The sequence below is a fragment of the Octopus bimaculoides genome, chromosome 2 (assembly GCF_046866305.1).
Source record: "Octopus bimaculoides isolate indiv1 chromosome 2, ASM4686630v1, whole genome shotgun sequence".
Classification (NCBI taxonomy): domain Eukaryota; kingdom Metazoa; phylum Mollusca; class Cephalopoda; order Octopoda; family Octopodidae; genus Octopus; species Octopus bimaculoides.
Window position 1 is genome coordinate 93927465 of NC_142929.1, and position 10948 is coordinate 93938412.

At 36.4% G+C, this 10948-nt stretch overlaps 1 protein-coding gene across 1 annotated transcript in view; it reads right to left on the reverse strand.

The window, feature by feature from the left end:
* The window catches only part of LOC106883994 (uncharacterized), an 83210-nt gene extending 76175 nt beyond the window's left edge, over nucleotides 1-7035 (reverse strand). Inside the window, exon 1 of the mRNA XM_089347187.1 lies at nucleotides 6841-7035. The gene's annotated coding sequence lies outside the window, so the exon portion shown is untranslated. The remainder of the gene's footprint in view (nucleotides 1-6840) is intronic.
* Between the last annotated feature and the right edge of the window lie 3913 nt (nucleotides 7036-10948).

Here is a 10948-nt window from a genome sequence, read left to right on the forward strand (position 1 = left end):
AGACATACTCTTTGACTAGGCTGGGTCTTGGGTTAAACTCTGCATTGAAGATCATGGTGACAGTGCTCAAGTCTATCCTGGGAAAAGTAGACAAGATAAGAAGGGCCACCAATTCCTATATAGAGGACTTCTTGGTATATAGTTGGAGGAGCTGCACTGGGGCTCAAGCTTCAAAGAGTTAAAAAAAGGCTTGTTGGTGTTTTGGAGGGGGAATGAAATTCTGGAACTGGGTAGCAGCATCAGCAGGAGAGAACTATTCTCAATGTATGAGAGACTAGTGGGTCACTATCCATCGCAGGGTGGCAATGAACAGAGTGCAGCTACATCAAGAGATGAGTAGAAGGGGCAAACTGGGGAGACAAAGTGGGAGAGGGGACGGTGGCAATGATGCGGTGGTGCAGATCCTAGAGAGGACGAGAGTAGAAGACCTGTAGGGATGAAGGAAAGGGCTGTGACATCAATGATCAAGGGGCTTGACTGGAACAGGAAGGGCAAGAGAGGAAGTGAGGGAAGCAAAATCAGGGTCATCCTGTTTTGACTTGGGACACTTGCCACGAACAGATGTCAGTGGAGTGAGCTAGCAGGACTGGTAGTAGCAGCTGCTTACATTAAGTGCGATGGGTAGGGCATGAGTTTTGAACTTAGTACAGCTGGACAGTTGACAATGAGAAAATAGGTGAACTGTATCTTATTTCCCCATATTACAGTTCCCTTGTACAACAAAATTTTTAAAAAAACACATGAAAATTAAAACTTGCACCTTGCAATGCCAAAATTAACACTCAAAGCACACACATCAAAAAATTAACATGTGGCTTGTTATGTAAAAGTATAAAAAAAAAAAAACATAACAGTCAAAATTTGATTGTGACAAACAGACCATCAAGTGGCTGCTGAGGCGTTATGCTGATGGTCAGTAAAGTTTTGGCAGGAAAGTCTACACAAATCCAAACAGTATTTAAGAAAATAAGAAACAACATCAATGCCAAATCCATTCCACCCAATTCTTGATAATAAGGCTGTAAAGTTCTAAAAACACTGGGTGGGGATTTAAAAACTCTACTGTCCCAGACAGACTGTAAAGAAACTAATGAGAAAAAAATGAAAATATGATGGGGTGTTGAAAAGTTCCTGGCTTTAAGGGTATCATAAAAGGCCTGGCTGGATACCCGACTTTCCGAGTTCTTTTACAGGTCTTAGAAAAACTGAAGGACTGCTGCAATAGGTGTGTGAAGTCTGAGAGGGGAATATGTTGAATAAAATCATAATTAACTGATCCTCCTCTATTTTTTTTTACCTAAAGCCAAGAATATTTAGCACCCAATCATATAAAACAAAAAAGATAACATTTGAACATAGCCATGTATTTAACAAAACACACACACACACACACACACACACACACACACACACACACACAATTATACATACATATGTACATTCATACAAATTTATACATACATACATACATGCGTTTGCAATCCAAGAACAGGAAATATCAACCAAATACCTGATGCACAAATACCTGATGCAGGAAAAGCTGTAAAATGAGACAACCGATGCAGACTTTATAGAGTTCACGCTGAAGATATCATGCACATCATAAGTAGTTGTCCAAAAATGTCATCACAAATATTATCTACCAATGAGATATGATGTTGTAGTTAGGACACTATAATGAAATCTGTCAGAAGGAAAATCCCGAGGACAAAGAAATAAGAACCCACAATATGGTAGAAGCCATAGCCACTCATAATAAAAAGGAATACTGGTGGAGTGTACCAGTGAAGACCAAAATAAACTGTAAGTACATATAATGATTTGGGATAGAGAAGAGAAACTGTGCACAGTTGTGGAAATTAGCTGCCCAGTAGGTGTTAACATAAAGCTGAAGATCAGTGAAAAAGAGAACACCTATGCTGAACTATTGAGAAATCTGCAGTTACTCTATCCAGATTACAAGTTCAAGTTTTTACTTGTAATTATTTGGGCCCTGGGATATGTAACACACTGCCTAAATTCCAATCTTGAAAAATTAGGCTTCTCAAAACCAGAAAGGAGAAAGCTAATTTGAAGACTACAGATCTAATCCATCACTGGAACTGTAAAAATTTGTAAAACGTTCCAGAAGTTTATCATTTAAATATATATATGAGCATGTCTAGATATGCATCTATATGCATGAGAATATATACATAAAACATACAAATCTGCACATACATACATACAAATCTGCACATACATACATACAAATCTGCACATACATACATACAAATCTGCACATACATACATACATACATACATACATACATACATACAAACAAAAATACCTTGTTGTTGATGTTGAAATTCCAATGAAGGGGCATTGGATCTAGGTTAGAAACCAGTTCTTTCTCTATTGGCAAGAAATCTTGAAATAAACTGAATAATGACATACATACATACATACATTGTACAAAGGTTGTTTGAATATGTTTCTCCAAGACCACTGCCAAACAAATGGTATGATAACTGATGAACTGACAGGAGGAAAAGCAGGAGTCTGGGGCTCTGTTGAACAGCTCCTCCTTGACAAAACTGTCCTTAAGGAAGCCAAGCAACATTACCATAATCTCTTAATGATTTGGCTAAACTACAAGGTGGTGTTCAATTAATAGATGATAGAATCACTACACCTCATCAAAGTATCAGCTGCTATAGGGAATACCATTGAAAGACTGACCACAACATGGTCCACACAGTTATCACTGACAACTACTAAAGCAACACCTATTTTTACAAACAGAATTAAGTTATCAACAGGCATATTCCAGGGTGATTGTTTATCTATAATGTTCTTTGTACTAGTAGTGAATTCCTTGTCAGTCCTGTTAACAAAATGCCAAGGCTACATGCTGGGATATGCAGAAAAGAATAAAATTAATGTCATCCATACATTTTTTGTTGATGTCCTAAAGTTTTATTATGGTAATATGATCAACATCAAGAGACAATTAGAATTAGTCACAACATTCTCACAAGATATAGGAAAGGAGTTTGGGCAAGATAAATGCTCATACGTGATAGTCAACCGGGGGAAGATTGTTGACCAGGCAACAAACATGTACATCAATGGCTTGTCTATCTCTCCTATCTCTAATGATGAAAGCTACAAGTATCTCAGAATCAATGAGAATGTTGCATATGTTGGTGCTGTGACTATAGCCAGAATAATAAAAGAGTACTGGAAAATATGGAACTCAGAGCTGTCAGCATTTAACAATACCTTCCATGCTGCAATTATATATCACAATGTTTTTGCAGTACCAGCACTAGTACCAACATTTGGGATTTTGGACTGGCACTTGATGCGATATACAGCCTGGACATGAAAACTGGAAAGATACTGACCACCACTAGCAACTTCCACATTAACAGCAACACTGATAGGATTTATGTGAGACAAAGTAATGGTAGTAGAGGCATAATGTCAGTCCAAGCAGCCTTTGAATGTAGCATTGTATCAGTCAAACAACACCTGCTGAACAGTAAAGAAAGAAATGAGTACATACTCAAAAGTGAGAGCAATAACATCCTCAGAGTTGGAAAAGAATCACTGTGCAGGTACTCTGAGAATACAACTAACCCTCATGCAACCCAAAGGAGGCTGGCCTACCTAAACAGAACCTTAGAGGAGAAGCAGGTATCATACCAACAAAAGGCAATGCATGGGTACATATCCCATAAGATAGAGGGCAACAACAGCATTGACAGGCAGAGTAGCATCTCTTGTCTTTCAATAGATATATTACATCCTACCTAGAAGGATATGCCTTCACTATCCAGGAATAAGAGATAACGACTAAATACCTGATAAACAAGAGAGACAAAGATACCACCAAACTTCCACATTGTGATAAAAAAAAAAGGTCAACTCTGCTAAACCAGTGTGAAAGATATCATCAACAGCTCCTTCAAAATGTCTACAAGATACTACCTGCCCCTGAGGTATGATGTAGTTGCAAAGATTATTTACAATGCTATCCACAGGAAGGCCTGCCCTGACATATACATCAAAGGATGTCAGAACCAGCAGGTATTCACACCTTTGAAAACAAAGAATATTGATGAAACACCCCAATAAATGCATCAATTCAGTGCAAACATAACAGACCTGATATTGTTCTGTGGGACAGGGAACTGTTGTAGAGATCAGCTGTCCAGCAGATGTAATGTGAATGGACAATCAAAAGTCCAGGAAAAAGAGAACATTTATGGTGAATTAATGTAGAATCTCCATCTGAGATTCTTATGGGAATAGATGCACACACTTGAGTGTATGCATCAACTGTTCAATAACCATACCAGCTCAATCACATATTTACAAACATTGGAACTTTCTTAAGTCAAAAAGTCTTGTTGCTTTGTTAGCAACCGGCTTGAACTCTCTTGAGATCTTAAATAAAACTCAAAGAAAAATCATGAATACATACATATATAAATGCGTGTGTGTGTGTGTGTGTGTGTGTGTGTGTGTGTGTGTGTGTGTGTGTGTGTGTGTGTGGCCTGATATCCAAGTCTATATGAAGAGCTTTGCAATGGCTGGACGATTCTCTGAATGTGCATCATATGCTACACACACACATACGTATATATGTATGTATATATTTATACATGGATAGTGACTGAGGGCGCTATTCAGCACCAGTATTGCTAGAAATAAGAGTCAAAACAATCCATAGCCACAATAACACACTGTCTAATTTACTGACAAGAGAAGCAAGCTCCCTGAGCACCGGACATAGCCAGTTTACCAGTGATTTTGCATTTACCTTAGTGTTCATCAGTGGCTCTCACCAGTGCCTTGGGTTAAACGCAACTTGCCTTGCCAGCTTATAAGATCACTATAGAAATCATATACTGATTTCATAAATAGTAAATGTGGAAATTATAAATAATAAGGGTCGCTTGTTAGCAATTTTTCAACTGAAAGGCAAAAATATGTCACTAAAGCATTTGAGGGCATTATTCAGCTCCAGTATTGCCAGGAATAAGAGTCAAAACAACTCATAGCCATCATTGTCAGTAAATAAAACAGTACATTATTATGGTTGTGAGTTGTTTTAACTCTTATTTCTAGCAATACTGGTGCTGAATAGCATCCTCAGTTGCTTTAGTGATGTACATACTTTTGCCTTTCAATTGAAAAATTGCTGACAAGTCACCCTTATTATACACACACACAGATATACATACATACATATATACACACACACACACATACACACACACACACACACACACACACACACATATATATGTATATATGTATATGTATATAAATTGAAGTGTACAGTATTATACATCCATTATGGCCAATCTTACTGAACAGTTTCGCACTAGAACTTCAATGGAGTGTTAGGTAACAATGTGATTATATAACCCTGCGCTCTTCATAAATGGCAGTTACAGAATAAAATATGGTGACTGCTCTGGTGCGTGTGGTTAATTGGCAAAATATGACCCTCCCCAAGTATAATATATATATATATATATATATATATATATATATATTCTTATACTTGGGGATGGTCATATTTTGCCAATTAACCATATGCACAATATGTTTGGTCTTTACATCAGTTTTATCCTGATTATTCATGTTCCTTTGTCATAGCTCTTCCATCACACATCCTGTGACATATTCAATGACTCTTTAGACCACGTGTCTCCTCTTGATAACAAAAAGAAACACGTGGGTTAAAGAGTCATTGAAGAGATTGTAGGATGTATGATGGAAGAAGTTTAGCAAAGACACAAAAATAATAATAATAAAGCTGAACTGAAGACCAAACATATAGTGCATGTGTTTAATTGGCAAAAGATGACGATCCCCAATTATAACAATATCTGTTTCAACACATGATTTCACATCAAGAGTCTTGCAAAATATATATATATATATATATATATATATATATATATATATATAAGCAATGTTAATTCTCTAAATGAGGTATTAACAGTAACTGCACGATAAAGTGAAGTATATTGCCACTTAAATGTGGCTGACCCCTAGGGGTGGATGTTACTGTTGCTTTTAGCCCCAGGAGGACATCTCCTCCAGCTGGCTTATCGACACACTTCTGTGTCCTGTTTGTTTTGCCAAGGGAAGTTATCCCTCTCATCGTGATCTGTAGCACGAACGGACCCGGGTTTCAGGGTTATTTCAATACACACACACATTGTATGTTTTTATGTCAAGTTATAATAAAAACAACTTAACATTAAACTAATGATTTTCTCAGTATATAAATACACACATATGCATGCTCATATTATAAATCTGTGTGTGTGTGTGTGTGTGTTTGTGTGTATACCAGAGAGGTCTTAGACCAACAGGTCTAGGGGTCTGATGATACACCATAAAGCTAAACCCTTTATGGCCAGGAAACCCAGGGTAACCCCATAAACTGGCCTCGGCCTTCCCCAGTAAAAATCATAGACTGCTCTACTTCTTACAGTGTGCTTCTTCTCTGGATTTATGTTTTCTAAAAATTTTATATATATTATATAGATAGATATATAATATACACACATATTTATACATGCATAGATACATATATATGTTTGTATAAAATGGGAGAGAGAGAGAGAGAGAGAGAAAGAGAGAAAAAAAGAGAGAGAGATCAAGGAGAGAAGATATTGATAAAATAGATATCAAGCAAACTTCATTATTTTTCAGTTTGAGACCTCTTTTTAGATATCCGAAGCCAAAGCTATTTATAGCCTTAAAGAACATTCCAATTAATTTTAAGTGAACATATTAAATAACAACAAATGAATATATATATAACCAACCTAAAGAATCCGTGTGTATAACTGTATAAGGCCAGCTTGGTTCCTGAGTACATCAAAGTTTTTGTTTTAAAAGGTATCCAGATTCTAAAATAAATGCTCAAAATATATAAATGTAGAAAAAACTTTAAAATGGCAACAGAAACTATGACAGGAAGCCAAAATCCTCAACAACATTGCATGTGTTACAGGAAATGTGATAACATGGCCTATATATTTTTAGTAATATATTTATATTATGATTAAGTCTTTTATGAGTGGCTAATATACGGCTCACATAACATATTGATTAGTTTCATGCCAGGTGTTCAGTATTTTTTGTTTGTTTTTGGCAATCAATGTAATGGGCCTTCTGCTTCATGATATATTAATTATAAACAGATGGGTGGTGGTATAACACAATTATTAGAGTATTGGATAAAGGCTATGGGTGTCATCTAGTTCCATCCCTTTTGTGCTCTGAGTTCAAATTTTACCAAAATCATCTTTGCCTGTATATTTTAACAGGTATATATACACAAACATCATGTAACATAAACTTCCTGACCTTAAAAACTAAATTATACCTCAAAATCAACTCATCAAAAGCGACATATCCTCCATCTTCCACTAGATTATCCTACCAGGGCTTTACACTCATTCAACGCAGCAGCTGTGGGTTGGAAGAGGTGTCCAGACAGGCCCTGCGCCAGACGGTTGGATATGACTGAAGAAGATGTCCAGAGGTTTGACATCACTTTGGAGAATGCAGAGGGCTGGCATGGGACCACCAGTGATGGAGAGCACTGGTAAACCTGGTCAGTTCTACGCATGAGGATACCTCTGGGACCACTAACTTGGAATGATCCCCAGCCCCATCAAGCAAGAGCATGAAGCCAAACGAAGCATGTGCATGTATATGGTTAACTTTGGAGGTTAATAGAACAAGTATTGGGGCAAGGAGTAGTTTATTTGATTATATTCTTTCCCTAAATTTATGATCAAAGTTAGAAATCCTTATTGATATTTTTTGTTGCTGCGAAAACAAAACAAAATTATTATTTAGATTAAAAACTTTTAATCTCTAATTTAATCTAATTTTGCTTTTGGTGACATTTTCTGCTTACATTATCACTCTGTGTATCAGTATCAGAGTGTGTAGGTGTGTGTGTATGTGTGTGCATGTGTGTGTGTGTGTGTGTGTGTGTGTGTGTGTGTGTGTGTGTGTGTGTGTGTGTGTGTGTGTGTGTTTTCATGTGTGGTAGTGTGTTATTATCTTTATCAATATCATTAATTTGAACTCTGCTATTTTTGCCTGTTCAGCAAGTAAACACCTTTGTATATTGTCATGGATTTAATAGGCACTTTAGATATTGTGTTCAATTGTATGTTATTCAAAGATTTAGGTCATACCAATACGTGACACAGAGCACCTAAATTACCCTATCACCTGAAACTCAGTTACACTCTGTATGTAAAAAGTCATCATCAAGCATATATTCAATACCAATGCCCTGAGTTCAAACCCTGTTTGGATTGTCTTTATTTGTGATCCTTGAGGGATCAATAAAAGTAAATACAATCTAATAGAGTGCAAGGACGGCTGTGTGGGTAAGAAGATCACTTTGCAATCATGTGGTTCAGGTTTAATTTCATTGCACAACATCTTGGGAAAGGGTTTTTCCACTATAGTGTTGGGTTGACTAATTCCTTGACAGTGGACCTCATATATCCTTGACATCAGAATACACATCACTTGGACAACTTAACTCAGTTCTCCTCAGTACCTCCCCAGTCTGTATGGCCAGCAAAAGTTACCCCCAAAACATACTATCCACTCCAATTATGAAGAAAAGAGAGGATGAAAACAATAAACTGTCCACAGTCTGTCTACCCTACGTGAAAGGCCTTTCTGAAAAGATACAAAAGATATGTGGGTCATATGACATCAGGACAGTATTCAAGAGTAATACAACACTTCGCAAATATCTCCTTCGAGTAAAACCACCAATAGAAGAGAATATAACCAAAGACTGATTGTACTCCATCCCATGCAGCTGTGGTAGGTTATACAAAGGTGAAACATGCTATGCTGCCCCTTCATGTCAGTATGACTCAAGAAGGTAACTTTACTTTTACTCAGGCCTGATCTTGGCTAAACAACAATAACAACAAAAATAAGATTAATACTTCCTTGTTATAATTTGCAGAACCTAATTAGACATTCATTCATATCAAGTTCTGAATTGTTGAAGTACAGCATAAACTACCCATGTCAGATTTTAGCTTCAGGACACTGAATCCTTAAAAGAGTCTATGCTTTCTAAAATTTGCCAATATTACTTTTGACGTGCCTTTGTACCCTTTCCCCGTTATGATTCTTTTATTGTTCATTTTTCTATCTTTTTGTGTTTTATTCTGTGTGCAGTGGATTCACTTTGGCTATCATTGCTCTCTTTCTTTACTTAACTTACTACTACTTTCTTGCTTTTAACCTTTTCTGATGAGTTGTTGTGCACCTGAGCCCTGTATACAGTAAACTCATTATTGACTAGCTGGCGGAATTGTTAGCATGTTGGGCAAAATGATTAACTGATTTTCCCAGCTCATTGAGTTTTAAGTTCAAATCTCGCCGAGGTTAATTATGACATTCATCCTTTCAGGATCCATAAAATAAGTACCTGTCAAGTACTGAAGTTGATGTAATCAACTTACTCCTTTCTTTAAAATTACTGGCGTTGTTCCAAAATTTGAAACCATTATTGTAATTATCATCATCGAGCTGGTAGAACTATCTGCTCTCAGGACAAAATGCTTAGTGACATTTCTTCCAGGTCTTTACATTCTGATTTCAAATTACTCAAGGTCAATTTTGCTTTCCATTCTTTGAAGGTCCATAAAATAAGTACCAGCGAAGTACTGGTGTTGATGTAATCGACTTTCCCATCCCTTAAAATTACTGAATTTGTGACAAAATTTAAAACCATTATTGTTATTATTGTTGTTCTTGTTATTTTATCGTTTGTCACACACCATCTATTGTTGTTGGTGTAATACTGGTGCCAGCTGTCCAGGAGCAGTGGAGTGAGGTGGCTCCTTTAGCTGTCAAGTACTTTTCTAAGTATTCTATAATAATAATAATAATGAATTTATTGTATACAGTGCTCAGGTGCACTACAACTCATCAGAAAAAGTAAATCAAAACTAGCAGTTCCAAGGAGTGTTGTTTTCTGTATTACCATCATCATCGTCATTGTCGTTGTTGTCGTCTTCGTTGTTGTTGTCGTCGTTGTCATCATCATTGTCGTCATTGTCATCATTATCGTTGTCATCATCATCATCATCATCAAAATAGCGAGCTGGCAGAATTGTTAGCAGGCCAGGCAAAAATGCTTAGCAGCATTTCATCCATCTTTACATTCTGAGTTCAAATTCCGCCAAGGTTGACTTTGCCTTTTCATCTTTACTAGGTCAATAAAATAAGTACCAGTTGATCATCAGGGCTGATGTAATCACCTTATCCCCTTCCCTGAAAATGCTCAAAATTTGAAACCATTATGACTATTATTATTATTATTATTATTATTATTATTATTATCATTATTTTTATTATTATTATTGATTTGACTCAGGCTTGATCTTATTCTTGGTAGGACTTATGTGGGTAGCAGGTTACTGTCTGTAACCTTAGGTATCCACAAGCTTTCAATAGTCTTTTGAGTGCTTAAGACTTTCCTGATAATCTTTTCTGCCCCAAAGAAGCAAACTTTCTAAGGAAGCTCTACAGGACACTCTATTCCAGTCTCCTTCAACCATTTGTCTATATCTTTCCTTACAGTTCCCAAAGCACCAATTATTATTATTATTATTATTATTATTATTATTTATATCTAAGATAAAAGAATCTATATGTTACACCTCGAAATTCGACCAGCATGAGCATAAGTCTACTTGATCAGTGTTGTCTAGACAGTAAAAGGACAACAACAAACAACACAACAACAATTTCAATGACAATGATAAAGACAACAATAACAACAATAGCAGCAGCAGCAGCAGCTACAATATGGAAAACTAGTTGTTACATAACAGCATGAAATAAAATACTATAAAATAAAATTGAATATCTTTT